This window comes from Pinus tabuliformis, chromosome J (genome assembly GCF_031772625.1).
Source record: "Pinus tabuliformis cultivar Carrire ecotype Pingquan chromosome J, CPIR1, whole genome shotgun sequence".
NCBI classification, from domain to species: domain Eukaryota; kingdom Viridiplantae; phylum Streptophyta; class Pinopsida; order Pinales; family Pinaceae; genus Pinus; species Pinus tabuliformis.
Genome location: NC_142295.1, coordinates 921,937,798 through 921,959,667, shown reverse-complemented (window position 1 = coordinate 921,959,667; position 21,870 = coordinate 921,937,798). Strand labels below are relative to the sequence as shown.

Below are 21,870 nucleotides of genomic sequence, written 5' to 3'. Positions count from 1 at the left end.
TCTGTGCCAATTAATGCAACCTTCCTAAACAGAAAATCTCCCACAAAAATCGCAGTCAAAGGAGGTCAAATACACCCAAGTCAACATTGGTCAACACTCCGCAAAAACTCTGAAATTCGGCCAATCTGAAACAAACACCTATCCCTTCGCACGTGTGAGAGATTCCTTCTATTTCTGAGTTGTACGAACCAATAGAATGAGGAGAGAGAAGATTGTGTTGAGTGAGTGAGGTGCCAAATGAGGTTGGAGGACACTCTTATTTATATGAGTCAATGAGGGTCAAAAGACATGTCTCTTGGGCTTCATGAGCCTACATGATGATGTGGCCAACCATGACAATTTACACATGTGGGCTTTACTTCCAAAACATATTTCTCCTTGTTTGCTTTTTGGTGATCTTGAGGTCAATTTTGGTCCTCTCAAAAAGAAAAATTCAAGGCAATAATTACCTCCATCTAATGAGTTGTCCAAAGTGGAATTTGGCCCTAGTTGCCAACTTTAACGAGGAGTTACATTTGCCATTTAGGGAAGAGTAACTCATGCCATTAAAAAGAGACAATTTGAATATCATTATGGAGAGGCAACACATGCCTTAGATGCAAGGGTGAGAGGAATCTTTTATGACGTGTATTTAATGAGTAGCATCGGATGTGTTCTACCCTTGAAATTTTGTGGAGAGGCTAAAATACATGAGATCTCCAAAACCCAGAAATCGTTTCTGGAAATTCCACTTAGAAGTGTCTCAATTAGATTATTAACCAATTTTTAAATACTTCCTAAGTCTAAACTTAGGGAATATGGTTAATTAATCAGTGTTAATTTAGATAAGGTGAGGATCATCTATAAACTCACACAAATCGATCCAAAGATGATCCTAGCCATTGATTAAGTTTTAATATGCGTCGTTGGTGCTCCAACAGAGGATTATAAGAGGACGTCGATGTGGTGATGGAGAAATTATCCAGTGCAGATACTCAGTTGCTCAGGCAATTCGATTTTTTCAGAAGCAGCAACTCAGCAGAGAAGATAGATCCAGAGGGTGAGTAGCAGGTGGAAGACGAGGGCAGTAGCATTCTGAGAGGAAGATTTCCAGTTCCCGGAAGAGGCAAAGGAAGGAAGGCCGAAATCTCCAGAGGGTCAGCGTAAGCTTTGCACAGAGGGTGATGCAGGGAGCTCAATGCAGAGGCTAGGGAAGCTATTTCAGAGGTAGAAAATAGCTATGGGGTGAGAGAAAATTCTCACGATATTTTTGCCAGTATTTTCCTCAGATTAGATTGCCAGCTGGGCATCTAAATTATTGTACTCATAATTGTTGCTGAATATTAATAATAAAACCCTCATCTGCTACACTGATTTTCCCAAGTTGGGTTTTTCCGAAGACAATTGTCCAAAAATAATTGTGTCAAAATTATTTTGTGTGTGCTAGAATATCTCAGTTTCCAATATTTTATTTTCCGCAGTATTTTTATGGTGAAAATTGCAGTTGTGATTTTATTCATTATTTGTCGTAGCAAATAAACTACATAATTAATTTTTGAGTTAGAAGAATAATTTCCAGTAGCTACAATAGATAAAATTTCACATGGTATCAGAGCTTCATTGATCAGCCGAAGAGCTCAGAAGAGGAAAGAAGGAATTTTGCTACTCAATGTGGGCAGCAGGTTGAAATTCTCAAGGAGCAACGCAGTTTTTTTGTCAGAGGGCCGAATTACTTAAGGAACACTAATTTTTCTGAGAGAGGAGCAGAAAAATACGATTTTTCCTAAACAAGTGATTCCAGAGGCAGAGGGAGTAGCTCAAATTTTCTTGTTGAGCAGATCTCTAGCTGGATGTAGAGGGTTTTTGCAGCAATTCGCTAGAGCAATGCCAACATCAGGGTGGAAAAGAGAAATAGCACACTAAATTCTTCAAGCATAGCCATGGACAGAAGTAACATTCAGGAGACCTCCGATTTGTCTTCTAGATTGGAGGACGAATTTGTTTGCTTAGCAGGATCAGCTTCAAAGGGAGTCTAGTATATAGACAGTGGAGCATCAGCTCACATGACAAGGGTTAGAGAATATTTCTCTAGCTACAAAGTGGAGCAGATGGACTTCCAGATTATTATGGGAAACAGAACTAAACGTACTCCAGTAGGGAGAGGTACCATAGATTTTCAGGGGGGTCAGGAGCAAGCACCAGAGCTACAGATTTATTGCATGTGCCAGGGTTGGGTATGAACCTGATTTAAGTATCCCAGTTACAGGATAAGGGGTATGATATTCACTTCATAAGGAAGAAAGTGTATGTTAAACACCCGAGCTGGAAAATAGTAAGACATATTGGAGTTTGAAGTAATAGATTGTACCGGTTACAAATCGATTCTCCAAGAGCACTAATAGGTAGTGACAGTAGCCGTGGGAAGGAGTTGATTGAGTCATGGCACAGAAGAATGGGACATCTACACCATGGAGCACTCAAGATGCTCAGAGAAACGGTAATAGGGGTTCCAGAACTTGACACAGAGCACGATTATGTGTGCAGAGGATGCGTACTTGGGAAGTATGCTAAGGCAACATTTCCAAGAAGTGACAGCAAAGCTGATGGCGTGTTAGGACTTATATACTCAGATATTTGCGGTTCGATGTCCACTAGAACTCTTAGCGGTGCCGAATATTTCATCACCTTTATTTATGATCATTCCAGGAAAACATGGATCTACTTCTTGAAGACCAAGGATGAGGTCTTTGATCGTTTCAAAGAGTTTAAAGCTCCCGTGGAGAATGTGATAGGGAAGAAGATCAAGGTGCTTCACTCAAATAATGGTGGAGAATATATTGATAAAGACTTCACATATTTCTGTGCAAAGGAAGGCATTAAGAGAGAATGGAGAGCTCCATATAATCCACAGCAGAATGGTGTAGCGGAGCGGAAACCAAAACCATTGTTGGAGTTGCAAAGGCTATGTTATATGACCAGGATCTATTGAGATTTCTATGGCCAGAAGCATGTAACATGACAGTGTATATTCAGAACAGGACTCTTCATAGAGCATTGGGGAAGAAAACACCAGAAGGAGTCTTCACAAGGAAGAAGCTAGAAGTTAGCCACTTCAAAAATTTTGGCAACATTTCTTATTGCCACATACCAAATGATAAACGAACCAAACTGGATCAGACTGCAGAGAAGAGGTTCTTTGTTGGGTACAGTGAAACCTCAAAAGCATTCAGAATCTACATTCCTAGCAATAGGAAGATAGTAGTAAGGCGAGACATGAAGTTCATGGAAAACTGAGCTTTCAGGAGATCTCGTGAGATGCCTGCAGGTGATTAGAATCAGTCAGCAGAAGCTCCTTTGGTTGAGCAACAGCAGCAGCCACAGGGGCAGCCAGTGGGACAGGCAGGAGGACAGTCACAAGGGTCAAGTATCGTGACCAGCACCAGTATTTCCTCAGGTGTGGGAAATCCAGGGAGTCCTTAACAGATGAAGCAAAAGAGAGAGGATGAGGAGGAGCTGGCAGAACCTCCCACAACTAGTGGTCGAGCCAGCAGAGAGGTTCGTCAGACATTAAGAGATGCAGAGGAGTTTATTGGAACTCCTAGGATGATCAAGAGATAGTGCAAACAGCCTGACAAGTACCAAGCATTAGTGGCTCAGGTTGCAAAACCTTCTAGCTTTCAGGAGGCCACACAGCATCAAGTGTGGGTAGATGCCATGGTAGAAGATTATATCTCTATCATGACGAATGATGTTTGGGAGGTAGTGCCAAGGCCGGAAGACAGATCAATTGTAGGTTCGAGATGGATCTATAAGATCAAATATGCGCAGACAACAGTGTGGAAAAGTACAAGGCTAGGTTCGTGGCAAAGGGGTATGCACAAAAAGAAGGGATAGATTATGAGGAGACCTTTGTCCCAGTTGCCAGATACACTTCTATCCGGGCAGTTATATCTCTAGCAGCTCAGATGGGATGGTAGATTCACTAGATGGACGTCAAGACAACCTTCTTGAATGGGGTGATAGAGGAAGAAGTGTACATAGGACAGCCAGAGGGCTTTGAGACTCATGAGCAGCGTGTTACCCACCATTTTGTGGGTAATATCCCTTGGAGAAAAAAAAATCTCCAAGATGGTCCTCAGTCAGTGGCCAGCAGCGCCTTGCAGCCACCAACTAGCTCATTGTGCCATTTCTCCACCACCTAAGCCAGCCATGTGGTCCCTCACCCATCTGCCATGATCGTATGTTTGAAGGTGGGCCTCCCAAATCTAAAGGTATGCCTTGTCATTTGGAAATTGAGTATTGTAGTTTGCTTATCATGGACACTTTTGGGCATGGATTAATGGGGGGATTCGACAAAAAGAATGGGCTAGGTTTGTGCTTTTGTCCCCTAGACCCCTTTTAGGTATTAACCTTGGATTCTAGTCCCGTGGGATCTCTTTTACTGACCATTTGGCTCTAGGGATGGTATTTCATGAGAAACCCCAATTTTGGTTGTGTGGTCTCGCTCCCTTATCCACTTATATTACCCTCTTTCCATTCATTATTACCCCATTCATCATTTCTCCCACCTGGGTCCACATTCCTCCACTAGGTCCACATAGGGTTAGCATGCCCCTTCCCCTTACCCACACCTTGGGTCATGGCCTGGAATGAAGCCCGGAGGTTGATGCAACTAAAAAGAAAGATAAAAGCATATATGGCCACATTCAACAGGAAAATGTACCACAAAATGCAAAAGATGGTCAGGACAAACACATTTAGCACGTGGGCAAAAGCCAATACATGAGCTCTACCCCATCATCATGGCCATCACACTAGTTCCTGAATGTTCTATGAATCTCCTTCATCATATAGGAACCCATGATTGTCCTAACCCCTGGTGGGCAATGAACCGCCCCACTTTAAAAAGAGGAATTCACTGTTATATCTTCTACATCATGCTCTTACCCCTTGAGCCCCGAGTAGTTAATCAAAGAAAATCATAAAAAGGCAAAAGGCATATAAAGAAGGGTGGAAAAATCAAGGTTGGGAAACCTCATGTACTGTGATTGCTCCCTCCTATAGATTATAAACGAAGTGTGGGCTTCCCTATTATTAGCTATCCCTGTACCCCAACATGTGACCCAGGGTTGCCCCTTCTCATCCCCTCACCTATCTGTCACATGCCACCACCTTTTGAAGGATGCACCTTGACTATATTATCCCCATTAAAAGTAGAAACCACCTAATAGGATTATTGGTTAACCCCATTTGGAGTTTAGGAAACGTTGGCACATGATTTGATCCATGATTTCTTAAGCTCATTTACTCGATTTCTCTAATGACTTGTTGTACTAGAATGCTAGGGGACGCATTGGATCTTATGCAAGATTTCAGATGGTCTCCATTTTGTGTTTGGTCTCCCTATACGGGGTCCAAATCCTCCAGAGGGCTACATTGGCACATGTAGGGTGTGTATTGAGAGCCATGAGCCTCCACAGCATCAAACAGCACTCCATGGATCCCCACAGCCATTTAGAGATTGCTCGTGGTTCACTTATTGGACAAAAAATATGCACCTGATCCATCATGCCCAGTTGGCCCCCAATTTGCACCATACACTTGGCAGATGATCCAAGACTTGCACAATGATGTGCCATCACCTACACCATCATCCTAGCCCTTGCAGGCAATCTACAAGCATCTTCGATTTGTTTGGAGACCCATGAGGACACTTGTTTGCCCCCACATGTCATTTGGAGAACCATAGGTTATTACCCCTTGTCCACTGTTTTGAGGGTCCTACTCTTCATTGTAGCATCCATGGACCTCATTAAGCCTCTTAGAGGGCACCACGACATGCATAGATTATTATTTGACCTCTTGAGAGACTTATTTTTTTTATTTATGAGCTAGTTCGGTGGGCTTGTCACCAAAAGTTGAATTATTAGAAAATTATTTTATTTTTGGGGCTTATGTAGGCCAAGGAGGCTAATTCGAAGTGTTAATTTGTGTATAAATACAAGTGAGATGAGCTCATTTGCTCATCATCACTTTGGATTAGATGTCCTCTCTCTCTTGAGAATTTCGCACTTTTTCTAGAGGATGAGTTAGAGCTTTATGGATGAATTTTGATGTGTGGATATTGGTCTATCTTATCTTGAAGCTTCGCTTTTGTCAATTGTGGATGGTTGGATAGACCTTGTTACATGTAAGTACATGCTTTTAATGTTATTTTTGTTTTACTTTGTCATATACATTGGACTAGGATTTTCGCTATTTCTAGGGCTAATTGTTGCATGCATTTACTGCTTAAAATTGTGGATTTTTGTCTATAACATCTCTCAATGTATGGGCCATGTAATATGAACAAAATCTCCTAGAGGTAATTCCATCAAAGAATTTGACCTTGATAAGCCATCTCTTTTGCACATCGTATAAAAGCGGCAAGATTGCTTCTCCTTGACCCAGAAAGCTAGCGAAGTGGTCTTGAGACCTCCTTGACTAAGAATCAAAAATCCTACTCATATTTCATCATAGACTCCATTCTCCCAAGACTAAGGCACTGATCTACCAAGAGTTGGTCACCGAAAATCACATCCTTTCACCTTCTTTCAGGTTTATCCAAGTTGGGGCACCTAGGGCATGAATTTCCCGACAAGCTAGCCCCCAAAAAGTTCGATCTCCTAGGGTCTCCTATGCTAGTGTTTCCTCAAGGTCTCCTCCAATTTTGAAGCCATTCTGATAGTGGAGTTGGGAGAAAAGCCAAGCCCTAGCTCTGGGGCCAAACTTTGCCTTAGCATCCCCAAGGCTAGTGCCTCATAGGATCAAATCAACACCTTCAAGTGAAATTCTTTCTTTGATCCTTTCCCACCTTGTCTATGGTAAGAACATCATTGATTGCTATACTCATTCATCCTATCCTAGACCGAGTCCACTTGATCCCACGTGGTCCCGTTCCTTTGAAAAGACAATTCTTCAAGAACAATCCGAGATACCAATTTCAACAAGGATTTTAGGGAATGGGAAATTCCTTCACCAGTCATATATCCCATAAACCTAACCCTTAAATCCTCCCTTTCTTCCCCTATAAGACATTGTACCTTGCTTAGAAAGCAAGCAAGCTCTATCTTTCTAACTCTTCTGGGAAAGGGATTATTTGGGTCACTCCACATCCTTTCATTGACTTATCCTTCATCAGTGACTCCATAATGTATCGAGTCTCCCCCCGTCGGTGAAAGTCCATAAATAGAAGGGAGCCTTAGCTGAGGTGATAGTGGGCTAAGCCTCCATTTGTTGCCCCTGGTCTAGCATTTACCCTTTAGGGATCCCCCTTAGGTCCCCTGCTAGTTTGAACGATAACAAGGCGCACACATGTGTGCAGATTGAAGAAAGCTCTATACGGACTCAAGCAGGCTCCCAGGGCATGGTATGGTAGAATTGACACCTACTTGCAACAGATGGGATTCGTCAAGAGTGACGCAGATCCCAACCTTTACTATTTGATGGTAGAGGGTGAGCCACTCATTCTAGTTTTGTATGTGGATGATCTCTTTTTGACAGGATCATCAGGGCTCATAGAAGACTACAAGAGGAACCTGGCAGCAGAATTTGACATGAAGGATTTGGGGTTGATGCACTATTTCCTAGGATTGGAAGTGTGGCAGAAGGATGGGGAGATCTTCCTTGGGCAAGGAAGATACGCTATAGATATTCTGAAGAGGTTCAGAATGCAGGATTGCAGACCCATGTCTACACCCATGATTACCAACTGGAAGAAGATAGATGCATCAGATGACAAGGATGTCGACCCCACCTTGTATACACAGATCATCAGGTCTCTCATGTATTTGGTCAACACTAGGCCAGATATCTGCTTCGCAATAAATACCCTTAGTCAGTTCATGGTAGAACCGAAGAGGGTACATTGGGCAGCAGCGAGGCATATTCTAAGGTATATTCGCGGCACAGACGAGTATAGGTTGAAATATACTCGAGAGGATAAAGTCAGACTCTGTGGGTACACAGATGCAGATTGGGCAGGAAATTCAGTGGGCAGGAAAAGTACCTCTGGGTACTGCTTCAATGTTGGATCAGGGATGGTTTCTTGGTGTAGCAAGAAGCAAAAGTCAGTAGCACTGAGCTCTACAGAAGCAGAATATATGGCAGCCAGCACAGCTATGTGCGAAGCTATATGGTTTCAAAAGCTGCTAGTAAGCTTGTTCAGGCAGAGGATGGAGGCGACCAGTGTCTATTGTGATTTGTGATAATCAAAGTTTCATAAAGCTCTCTGAAAATCCAGTGTTTCATGACAGGTCAAAGCACATCGATATTCGGTGTCACTTCATCAGAGATTGTGTACAACATGGAGCAGTCCAGCTACAATATGTTCCCACAGAAGAGCAAGTTGCAGATATACTCACGAAAGCTCTAGGGAGAGCTAAGTTCGTCTATTTTAGAGAACATATGGGTATGGTGGAGAACCCATTTCAGTAGCAGGGACTGGCTATTTTGGATTCTTTTTAGTTGCAGATGTTGTAGTAGCAATAGCAACAGATGAGAGCGAGTTGTAGTGTAGATGCAATGTTGGCAGCAGTATGGCAAGGTCAGCAAAAACACAGACGCAAAATATATCAGAGTTGTGCAGTGGTTGGTGGGCAGCAGCAGCCAGACATCAGCAGCGTGATAGGAGATGATGCAAAGACAGGGTGTTGCTACAGAGTGTGCAGTAGCACTAGAACACATTCCTTGCTAAGAGGGAGTGTTAGTTTTTATAGCATTAGATGTGTTCTAACCTTGAAATTTTGTGGAGAGGCTAAAATACATGAGATCTCCAAAACCCAGAAATCGTTTCTAGAAATTCCACTTAGAAGTGTCTCAATTAGATTATTAACCGATTTTTAAATATTTCCTAAGTCTAAACTTAGGGAATATGGTTAATTAATCAGTATTAATTGAGATAAGGTGAGAATTGTTGATTTGGGGTAGCATCGGATGTGCTCTAGCCTTGAAAATTGGTGGAGAGGCTAAAGCACATGAGATATCCAAGACCCAGAAATGGTTTGGGCAAAATCTAACCAGTTTGGGAGATATTAAAATAAATAATATTTTTAATGGAGTCCCTAAGTCTAAACTTAGGGAAAATAAAATATTAATGTGAATTAATATAAAATGAGTTAGAATGGTCCAAAAGTCATGGATCAAGCCAAATCTAATCTTAGCCATTGATTAGTGTAGGAATTTACAGGGTAAGTTCCTCAGACAGAACACCAAAAGGACACCGCTCACAACCAGATCGCAGATCAATACACCAGTATTTTGACGTGGTTAAAACCCTCAAAGAGGGAAACAGTCCACGGCCTGAGCCAACGCGGCCACTTCAGGCAATTTATTAATAAAAGAATGAAAATTTACATATGTTTCTCTCATGCACGGATTACCCTGCAAATGACCCTCCATGCGCTTTAAATAGAATTCATGGACCAATCGGGTGTCAAGCCACGGATCAAGTGTCGGTAATACCGAGGAGAGAATGAACCGTCGGATCACTACATATCGTGACCGTCGGATTGTAAGTTACAAAATGTACAACGGTAAAGAAACACACTTTACCTAACTCTATACTAGACCAAGTTGTACTTAACTATTTCCTATGTGTCGGAATATCCTAACATCCCCCTTTAAGAACAACTTGGGATAGGATTGAAGGATTTACAAATATGACACAATAGGAGAAGGAAGGAGGCACTAGAGCCTATCCCCCCTTAGTGACAACTTCCTGAACTCCAACCATAAATCGAAGTTTAGTGAACTTCGCCTCTGTGAGAGCCTTTGTGAAGATGTATGCAACTTGATCATCTGTTGAACAATATTGCACTTCAAGAACATGGTCGTGAATGAGCTTTCCGATGAAGTGCATGTGCAGTTCAATGTGTTTGCTGCGCTGATGTTGGACTGGATCTTTGCATAGCTGAATGGCACTTTGATTATCACACCAAAGTGTAGTCGGATGTTGCTGCTCAAAGCCAAACTCTGATAGGATCTGACGAAGCCACAAGGCTTCCTTACTAGCTTCTACGGCACCACGATACTCCGCTTCTGCTGATGAAAGAGAAATGGCACCTTGTTTCTTGCAAGCCCATGTAATAGGTCCTGAACCAAGAGTGAACACATAACCGGCAGTAGACTTCCGATCATCAGGGTCACCAGCCCAATCGGAATCAGCGAAACCAACCAATAGAGGAGATGCTTCGGCACTGTAATGAATCCCAAATTGAATTGTACCTCGAACATAACGAAGTATTCTTTTAGCTGCTTTCCAATGACTTTCACGGGGGTTTTGCATGAACCCAACAACAAGGCCAACAGCAAAGGAAAGGTCAGGACGAGTATGGGTTAGATACAAAAGTTTTCCTACAAGTTGACGGTATAAGGTAGCATCAACTTCAGGAGAAGTACAAGTGACTAAAAGTTTGACTCCAGACTGAAAGGGAGAAGGGGCTGGCTTACAGTCTTCCATGTGAAAATGACGTAGAATATCACAAGCATACTTGGACTGGGAAAGGGAAATACCCTCCTTGGATTGCAAGACTTGAAGACCGAGAAAATAGTGTAAGTGTCCTAAGTCTGTCATTTCAAATTTCCTTTTAAGGCTAGACTTCACATGGTTTATAAGGTTGGGATCACTACCAGTAAGGATAAGATCATCAACATAAAGAACAAGGATGATAAGAGAGTTACCCACTTTCTTGGTGTAGACAGTATTGTCAGAATGACACCTAGAAAAGCCAGATTCTAAAAGAAAGCTATCCATTTTGGCATACCAAGCCCGAGGAGCTTGCTTGAGACCATAAAGGGATTTCTTAAGTCGACATACAAGGCTGGAGTCTGTTTGTATGAAGCCAATGGGTTGTTCCATATAGATTTCTTCATGCAAGAAGGCAGATTTAACATCCATCTGATGGACTTCCCATTTGAAAGAGGCAGCAAGGGAAAGAACAAGGCGGATAGAGTTCATTTTGGCAACAGGGGAGAAGGTTTCAGTGTAGTCAATGCCTTCAACCTGTGAAAAACCCTTAGCAGCAAGACGAGCTTTATGTTTATCAACTTTCCCATCTGGTCCATACTTGGTTCTGTAAACCCATTTGCATCTAACAAGTTTTCGTCCCTTTGGTAGAGGAACAAGATCCCATGTATTATTTGCCAACAATGAATGATATTCTTCATTCATAGCTGCTTCCCAATCTGGATGGCCTGAAGCTTCTGCAAAGGTGTCAGGATCATAATTTACTGGAGCTTGAGCCAGTAAAGAAGAGGCTCTCTCGAACTGAGAACGTGTACGTCGCTGATCTGTAGGATTACCGACAAGATCAACTGCTGCATCTCGAGTAGCACGAACCCATTTTGGAAGCTGAGGAGCTGAAGGAAGATCCTGAGATGGTGGGGGAGGATTGTCATCCTCACTTTCATCATCTGAAGAAGAAATGTTTTCAAAAGTAGAAGAGATAGGGAGAGGTGGCACAACCGTCGGACTAGGCTCGCAGGCCGATATATTTTCATCAAATTTTACATCTCTTCTAATGATAACATTTTTGGACTTAAATGGAATAAGTCTATAGCCTTTGACATCTTCAGAATATCCAACAAAAGTACATTTTTCACTCTTAGGTTCTAAAGCTTTATGCTTTTCATCTGGAATATGGACCCACGCTTCACTTCCAAAAACACGAAAGTGACTTACATCTGGTTTGATTGAGCTCCATGCTTCTTCTGGAGTGATATTCTTTAAAGCCTTAGTAGGAGTGCGATTTATTATGTAATTTGCACAGTTAATTGCTTCTGCCCAAAAACTAAGACCAAGTCCTTTAGATTGTAGCATACAATTAGCCATTTCCTTTAAGGTGCGATTCTTCCTTTCAGCTACACCATTTTGTTGTGGAGTATATGGAACAGTATGTTGCATTTGAATTCCATTCTCAGTGCAATAGTTGATGAATGTGTTTTTAACATATTCTCCGCCATTATCAGATCTTAACTTAAGAATTTGATGTCCAGATTGTTTTTCAACAAAGGCCTTGAAGGCCAAAAAAGTGTTAAATACTTCACTCTTGAGTTTTAAGAAGTATACCCAAGTGCGTCTAGAGAAATCATCAATGAAAGTTAAGAAATACTTGCAGCCAGAGAATGACACAACTGGAAGTGGACCACATAAATCACTATGCACAAGTTGTAAAGGGGTTGAGGCGTGCCAAGAGGCACGTTTTTCAAAACTGTCCCGATGATGTTTTCCGAATACACATCCGGAACAAACACCATCTCTGCAAGATACCATAGGAAGACCTGTCACCATATTTTCTTTACATAGATGCTGAAGGGAGCGATAGTTTAAGTGACCAAATTGCTCATGCCAAAGTTTGCTCACTTCATCGTTATGAGCAACAAATACTGAGGGAAGATTTGATGACCCAAAGTTGTGAAACTTATACAACCTTGTAGAATCATCAGCAATGCCAGTAGCCAAAATCTGTTTAGGATCTCTTAAGTCCTTGATTACAACATCATGAGGTGAAAATTCAACGATTTTACCTTCACCTGAATGAGTTATCTGATATACAGATAGAAGGTTGCATTATAAGGTTGGAACACATAATACATCATTAAACTGACCATTGTCTAGATGAACAGTTCCAGTCCCTACAACACTAAGAGATCTATCATCACCAACATATATATTTTTGGTGTTACAATCATTTAAAGAAGAAAACATGGCTTTGTTTTTGGCCATGTGATAAGAAGCTCCAGAATCAATGAGCCACTCATGAGAATGAGAAGAAGAAGATACATTTAATGCATAGCCAGACCGAGATGCTTGACAACCACATGCAGAAAGTGCCATTCCTGAAGATGAAGTTGAAGTTGAAGATTGCCCCAAATGGATGTTATGCTTCTTCATTGCTGCTTCCAAGGCTTCCATCTTCTTAAAGCATTTTGATTCTAAGTGGCCATCTCGATTACAAAAATTGCAATGTCTATCAGTCTTCTTCCCTTTGTTTTTATTTGTCTTATCATTTTGTTGAAATGATTTTTCATTTTGGGGATGAAATTGCTTAGGACCCTTGTTTGGTTTAGGACCATTCTTTTTAGGATATGACTTCTTAGGATTCTTTGAATTTGGTTGCTGCTGGGCGGCTAACGATTTCTTGGAAGAGTTTCCAAGATTAAGAAGACCAAGGTGTAAGAGTTTTTCTTGTTCTCTTATTAAAGAATCACAAAAAGAGTCAAAGGAAGGGGGCTTGTAGTCTGTTCCTTGAGAAATGAAGGCTTCTCTTGTAGAATGGAAGGTGGAAACAAACACAGAGTAGGCTGGTCCCAACTTTGTAAGAATGGAATAGATAAGGTTACTATCTTCTTTCATAACTTTAACACCTTCCAAAAGATATCTAAGGGTCTTGAACTTGGACAAGAAATCTTCAATGCAAGAAAAATTATTAGGGTCCAATGTAAGCAACTCATTTTCAAGTTGATGGGCTCTAATTTCATTTTTAATCCCAAAAACTTTATTGATTTGTTTCATTGCTTCATCAGGAGTATCAATTTCTGCAATATGGAATCTAAGATCTGGAGAAATAAACATCCCTATCAATCCACGTGCTTGATCTTGCCTATTTTCCCATTTAGCAGCCTTATCTTCATCCTTCGGTTTCTTTTCTTGGCCTGAGGCTATTCTGTAGAGACCTTTACTTCTAAGTAAATCCTCAATGTAAGCCAACCATTGGAAGTAGTTGGTGCTGTCAAGGGTAACTTGGTATTGACTTTCCATTTCAATGGAAACTGAAGCTAAAGATGCTGAAAATAAGTGTTCCAATGGATAGATCTCGAAAAATTAGGCTGGTTTAAAAAAAACGGCTCTGAGAATGGCTTCCGGATGAAGAAGTTATGGCTTTTTGAAAAAAAAAGTGTTGAAGTTGCCGACGAAGTACGGGAATGTGCGGAAATGAAAAAGTCCGCCCCCACAAAATGGAGACTTGAACCCAAGACCTCTACTCTCTTAAAATAGCTTTGAACCAATTGATCTATACAAAAAATTTGAGAGAGAGAGAGAGGGTGCTTTGGGTTGCGTGCTTGCTTTGAGAAAGCTCTTTTTCCCTACAAAACAAAAAACACAAAACCCAACACGGACATACAAAGAAAACGAACCTTATGGCTCGAAGTTAGCTTTAGCCGAAAAACTAAATATTTTCAAAAATGAACCTTGCGGCTCAAAGTTAGCTTTGGCCGAAAACTAAATATTTTCCTCAATGTTTCTGATTTTCCGAGATCACCCTAAGGCGCAGGGAAAAGAGCATACGCATGAGAAAAATCATTCCTTTCTGTTTCTGATTTGCCTAGATCGCACAGAGTCGCAGGGCAAAGAGCATACGCAGAAATGAAAGGTATAGATCCAGTAATAAAAAAAGCTAAATAAACCAAAACCGAAATAAACAGAGAGAAAATAACAGTAAACTGCAAATAAACACTGTATACCTCCAGATCTTAAAAATGACGCAACTAGGGCTACCGGAAACCTTTTCGCGTGAAACGAAAGGGGTTCCTCACTGGAACAGATGCTCCCAACACAACAGAGCAGTCCTCTCGGCCCGAAAGCAGTCAGAAACAGCAGATCTAGGAAACGGCAGTCGGATGCAGTTCTACCGGCTTCAGATTTGGATCACCAACGGACGCAGCCCTCAAATAGCTCTGATACCATGTAGGAATTTACAGGGTAAGTTCTTCAGACAGAACACCAAAAGGACACTGCTCACAACCAGATCGCAGATCAATACACCAGTATTTTGACGTGGTTAAAACCCTCAAAGAGGGAAACAGTCCACGGCCTGAGCCAACGTGGCCACTTCAGGCAATTTATTAATAAAAGAATGAAAATTTACATATGTTTCTCTCATGCACGGATCACCCTACAAATGACCCTCCATGCGCTTTAAATAGAATTCATGGACCAATCGGGTGTCAAGCCACGGATCAAGTGTCGGTAATACCGAGGAGAGAATGAACCGTCGGATCACTACATATCGTGACCGTCGGATTGTAAGTTACAAAATGTATAACGGTAAAGAAACACACTTTACCTAACTCTATACCTAACCCTATACTAGACCAAGTTGTACTTAACTATTTCCTATGTGTCGGAATATCCTAACAATTAGGGACTAAATTTCGGCCGTTGAATTGTCAACGAGAAAAGTATAAGAAGAGGCTTGAGGGACACTTGGAGAACACACCGAGTTGATCAAGAATTCGATTTTCTGGAGCAGGGCTTGCTGAGGAAATCAAAAGAGTGATCAGAGTTGCAGCTGAGGGGCAGTGAATGCAGTAGCAAAGAGGCAAAGATAGTACCGGGAGCATCAGCGCAGAAGCCGGGAGAGGGTTGACGCAGAGCCAGCTAGAGGCCAGTAGAAGTAGCCAGAGACCACGCAGAGGAAGCCAGGAGCTGCGCAGAGCCTGAGGAGGGCCAGCATGGGAGACGCAGAGCCACCAGAGGCTGACGTAGAGCCCTGAGAGGCTGACGTTGGGCCTAAAAGGTTGACGCTGGGCCTGAGAGGCTGACACAGAGCCCCGAGAGGCTTACGTTGGGCCTGAAAGGCTGACTCTGGGCCTGAGAGGCTGACGCAGACCCTAGAGGTTGACACTGGGAGATTTCGTGGGGCAGATTGGGGCTGATATCTGTCTTCGACTGAGAGGTACTACTGCCGAGGGAATTCTCTGTTGGGTGAGCCATTTTTGGCACCCAGATTGTATTCTGAAACTACTTAATAATAAAACCCTCAAATAGCCGCACCAGTTTTCCCGTATTGGGTTTTTTTCCAGGGACATTAGTCCAAAAATAACGGTGTCACTTGTGTGCTTGTTTTTCCTTCAGTTGATGATCTGTATGTGTTGAGACTGTACTTGTATTTATTTTCAGTATTTACATGGTAAATAACTTGTTAATTTAACAGAAGAAGAAGGAAGAAATAAACCAGAAAGTACAGGAAGGATTTCTAACAGTTAGACTTAGAAATTCCAACAAGAATCATCTAGAAACTCACACGGATCAATCCAGAGATGATCCTAGCCATTGATTAAGTTTTAATCTTGGTTGTTGGTGCTCCAACAAAGGATTATAAGAGGTCGATGTGGTGATGGAGAAATTATCCAGTGTAGATACTCAGTTGCCCAGGCAGTTCGATTTTCTCAGAAGCAACAACTTAGCAGAGAAGATAGAGCCAGAGGGTGAGGAGCAGCTAGAAGACGAGGGCAGTAGCATTCTAGGAGGAAGATTTCCATTTCCCAAAAGAGGCAAAGGAAGGAAGGCTGAAATCTCTAGAGGGCCAGCATAAGCCCAGCGCAAAGGGTGATGCAAGGAGCTCAGCGCAGAGGCTGGGGAAGCTATTTTGGAGGCAGAAAATAGTTGTGGGGTGAGAGAAAATTCTCACAATATTTTTGTCAGTATTTTCCTCAGATTAGATTGCCAGTTGGCCATCTAAATTATTGTACTCAGAATTGTTGTTGAATATTAATAATAAAACCCTCATCTACTACACTGATTTTCCCAAGTTGGGTTTTTTCAGGGACAATTGTCCAAAAATAACTATGTCAAAATTATTATGTGTGTGCTAGAATATCTCAATTTCCAGTATTTTATTTTCCGCAATATTTTTATGGTGAAAATTGGAGTTATGATTTTATTTGTTATTTGTCGTAGCAAATAAACTGCATAACTAATTTTTGAGTTCAAAGAATAATTTCCAATAGCTGCAATAGATAAAATTTCACATGGACAATAGGGGAGATTAATCTATCACCCTATATTCACTTGGGGGAGCCACTTGCCAACATATGACAAGGATCTCGCACAACCAAGTTTCATTAAACGTCAAGTGGTGGAACCCCTGCATCCTAGACAAGTCACACAGGCAAGTCTCGCTACACCTATTGGCCGGATAGATGGCTCTTCCCACGTCCCAAACTGTGGGTCGGATGCATATTGAGGCCTGCTCTCGTGGCACATACTACACAAGAGGTCCCTCATACTCAAGAGCTTTCTGTCATCATTCCCTAATCTTGTGAGCTCTGATAGGGGGAAAGGCAACTCAGTGTTCTCGATCAGCTGTGACCGCTTCCCGAAAGGGTCACGACCATAAGTCCAAGATGCTCTCTAAAAAACAAGAACTTTCTTTTCTTTAAAGGCTTGGTAAGAATGTCAGCGATCTTATCATCAATCACAATATGATGGAGTCTCACTGCTCCTCTCTGCACCATATCCTGGATATAGTTATATTTGATCTCAATTTGCTTGGACTTGTCATGGAACACGAGATATTCTGCAAGACGAATCCCACTCTTATTGTCACAATATACAACTGTTGTGTCTAGAACTTGCTCAAATAGTTCCCCAAAAAGCTTTCTCAGCCAAACTGCCTCACAGTTGGCCATGCTAGCAGCAATGTACTCAACTTTAGTTGTACTTAGTGGAATAGACTTATGCTTTCTACTCATCCAAGAGATCAAGGCAGATCCCAAGCTAAAGCAACACCTAGAAGTGCTCTTTCTATCAACAGAGATACCAGCTCAATCACCATCAATATATCTATGAAGTCTTACATTTTTAGCAATATATCTCAATCCAAGATTTATGGTCCCATGCAAGTATCTCAACACATGCTTTGCAACAATCCAGTTTGCATATGATGGCTTAATCATATATTGGCTCAGAGTATTAACCGCAAAACATATGTCCAATCTAGTGTTCACTAAGAACATCAATGCCCCAATCAGTGGTCGATTCAGAGGGATTTGCCAAATCAGAACCTACAGCTTTACCACACAGCTTTTTGAAGTTCATCTCCGTTGGAGTATTCATGCATTTACATTTTGTCCAACCAAATCTTTCTAGCAGCTTGACAACATATTTTCCTTGAGAAAGGAAAATCTCACCAAGTTTTTTTGCCATACTTCAAGACCCAGAAAGTAGTGCATCAAATGAAGATCTTGTTGAAGAATCTAAGGCAAGATGACATTAATGATTCTTATAACTATGATAACTGCTTGTGATGTCTTTTTTCTTATTAGGATTATCTTCTTCTTATTATTATTATAGTGTGTTCTTCAATCATCAAACAGCGACCAAAACAAGAGGATCAACAAGATACAAGTACACAAGATGTAGGCTCCAAGCCAGGGCAAAACCTCTCCACTTGAGAGGAAAACCCTTCAATTTCTTCTTATAGATTCTTTATTGATGAATACCAAGACCCTTGACCAACAATGAAGCCCTTCCAAGACCAAGATCAGCTTCTCAGGAATGTGCTTGCTTCTTTGCTTTCCAAACCCAGCAGAATCTCTTCCGGCAACACTACTTCGACCTCCAGCCACAGATTTTCGGCCCTAACTGAGAATCTGCAACTTCGGCCCCCCGGCAACATCAGCTACTTCGCACGTGTGGACTAGAATTGCTTCTTCTTTGCCTCCAGCTGCCTCACTTGACCTAATTTGTCTTCTAGATCTAGAAGGGGACTTTGTTGGCCCTTCCTTTAGCTCTTTTTCACCAAATTGAACCTCCACAACAAAACCCTAGCGAAAAGCTGCAGAATTTCAGCCCTCTTCTTCGCACGTGTGGAGAGAAAGAGAGAGAGAGGAACCCAAAACACTTCTTCTCCTTCTTCTGCCTTCTTCGCTTTCCCTTTTCTGCTTCTTCCTTCGCATGAGAGAGAGAGGAATGAATGTGTCCAAATGAGGTCGAACTGTCTTCTATATATAGGTCTTCTAGGGGTACGAATTCTAGCTTCTAGGCCGACTTGACAGGCTGGCAGGCCGACTTGGTCTTGGAAGGCTCAGTAAAATACAAAAATAATTATTTTTACAATTTACAAGATGCCCGATGGGGTCTTCATATTATGACAATGTCCCTATTTGACTTCTTGACCTAGGACAATCCTAGAAGCACTTTCAATTAGTGCTTGACCTATAAAACAAATTTCTTGGGCAAGAAACCCAAGCTCAATAATAATAATAATCATTTTTTTTTGTTTTACAAAACACAAGAATCAAAAGTACATTTCATATTTATGAATGAAGACCAAACCTAGTTACACTTTCTTCAACAGATCTTTCATTTCAAGTTCAGAAGCTAACTCCCTCTTACATTGGAGAATAAGAGGTTCACCATTGGTCATAAATAAATCGTCAACATATAATACCAAAAGCAAAAGGCGTACCTTAGGCTGTCTTGAAATAAAGATTTGGATCAGAAAGACTTTTAGTAAAACCAATCTTCATCAAGAAGCTATCAATGTGGGATACCAAGCTCTTGGAGCTTGCTTCAAACCATATAGGGTTTTCTTCAGTCTGCACACATGGTTTTTCCGGTCATGTACTTCAAAGCCTTGTGGTTGCTCTGCAAATACTTCTTCTTTGAGGAAGCCATGCAAAAAAGCAGTCTTCACATCCATTTGGTGAAGAGACCATCCTTGGCTAGCAACTAGAGCCATAATAGATCAGATGGTTGTATAACGGGCAACAGGTGCAAAGATTTCATCATAGTCTATTCCCTCTTTCTGAGAAAAACTTTTGGCCACAAATCTATCTTTATATTTTTCAATATTGCCATCGACGCCATGTTTAATTTTATACAAACATTTAGAAAACAAAAAAGATTTACCTTGTGGTCTTGGAACCACTTCCCATACATCATTATGAATGATGGACTCTTATTCTTCATCCATTGCATCTTTCCACACTTGATCTTTCATTGCTTCTTCAAAAGTGCATGGTTCAGCTTGAATAATGTTGCTCATGGCTACAACATTTCCTTGGAACCGGCATGGTTTCTTGCTTTCTCTGAAGGTTCCTCAGGGAGTAGCATGTCTATCAACATCCTGTAAAGTGTCACGAAGCCATAATTATCTCTTTCTAACACATGGAGAAGGATCCAAGGAGTCCATGGGATCCATGGGTTCATCAGCAATATCAAGCTCAGGCTTGGGATCTTCTCGTGCATCCAAGGCATCATTCTGGCTTCCAACATTAGCAGGAGGAGTGTCTATGGCTTTTCAAAGAGATGCATCTTCATCAAATGTTATATCTCTGCTAAACTCTATATTTCATTGTCTAGGTACATATAATATGTAAGCTTTAGAATTTTCACAATAGCCAATAATCATACCTTTCTTACCTGAAGGTTCCAGTTTGGTACTCTTTTCCATTGGCACATGAAAGTAGACAAGTCAGTCAAAGATCCTTAAGTGCCCAATTTGTTCTGGGTTATATGGTATGGTGGTCTTTTTCTTGATTCCAGCTTCCTTGCAGAAGTCTTGAGCTCTTGTCCATTTCATGTGCCACTTAAATCATGGGATGGCTCGACATCTTCCTCAATCTCAATACAGAGGACTTGGTTCTCACATTCATCAAATGTACCTGTTGATCCCAGAGCAAGAGCAATAATAGAAAAGTAAATAAACATAATGAAAGTATGACTGATGATGAGGCAGGTCTTTCTTTCTTTTCTAGATGTGAGAGTGGCTCTTTCATTATCCTTGCACCAGCTTCCTCTTAGAGTTTACTCTTCCTGCATTATTCTACACCCTGATGATCTTCAGGATCTGTTTTTCTTGATCGCATCTTCATCAAGAAGTTAGTGAAAGAATTATTCAAATACTCATGCAGGAGGAATGATTAATGATCCATAAAGATAAATCTAAACAAGAACAGTGACGCAACATAAGACTTGAAAACACTTCTTCTTTTTTGGATTGAAGGAAGTTGTTAGCTCCCTCTTGATCTGGCCTCTATAAGTTACCACTATCCATCAATCATATGTCATTGGCAAAAGAAATGCATCTTCTTGAACACCACTTGGCAAACTCCATCATGATCCACTCTAATCTCAGGCATTTCGGAAACCATCTTTCTCACATGAGGTAATGCTTTATAGTGAAGATGAGTGAACTTTCGGTGCCACAATTTATATTGATGATTACTTATCATGAATCAATGCATGGATAGGTCTTCCATTGATTTTATAAAGATCTTCAAATCTTGATCCCAGAGTGAAGGCATGTAATAATAATTATACATATTGACTTCATTGCCTGCAATGATATTAGTTATAATCCATCTTTGATCGCTGCAAAAGAGGTTAGTTTAGAAAACTATCATTCCATCTTTTGCAAAAGTCATGATTCTTACCTACAACCACTATTGTTAGTAAACTCTAATATCAAAATTACCAAAACCCATAAGATTATGACATTTCTCATATAATGTGAGAGAGTCAAAATCCCCCTATCTTCAACATTCAATTTCTATCAGTTATTCTTTCATAACCTTCTATGCATTATACTTCTTTTCAAGACAACACTTTCTTGCACATGCATAAACAGAAGTAAAACTACTCTTTATTTTTGTATGCATCATTAAATACTAAAACCACAACTATTAAACACATGCAAAATTACTATAATATCTTAGGTTCCTTGAAATTTTGGAAGAACTACAGTAGTAAAATTTCAGCAGCAAATAGCAAGAGATATTTCAGCTGTAAATGAAATATTTCAGCAGCAAAAGGGAAGAGAAATTTCAGCAGAAAACGAACAGCAAGTAGAGGGAACATCAAGAGATATTTCAGAAGAAAGAGAGTTGCAAATGGAGCGGACAACAAGATATATTTCAACAGAAAGAGAGTTGGAAATGGAGCGAACAACAAGATATATTCCAGTAGAAAAAGAAAGTTGGAAATGGAGCAGAGATCAAGAGATATTCCAGCAGAAAGAAAGTTGGAAATGGAGCGGACAACAAGAAATATTCCAGCAAAAAGAGAGTTGGAAATGGAGCGGACAACAAGATATATTTCAGCAGAAAGAGAGCTGAAAATGGACT

The 21,870-nt window shown here is 41.0% G+C and overlaps 1 protein-coding gene across 1 annotated transcript in view; it reads right to left on the bottom strand.

The window, feature by feature from the left end:
* Positions 1–21,870, bottom strand: part of INDH (INDH1(iron-sulfur protein required for NADH dehydrogenase)) — a 222,342-nt gene that overhangs the window by 190,907 nt on the left and 9,565 nt on the right. The window lies entirely within an intron of this gene.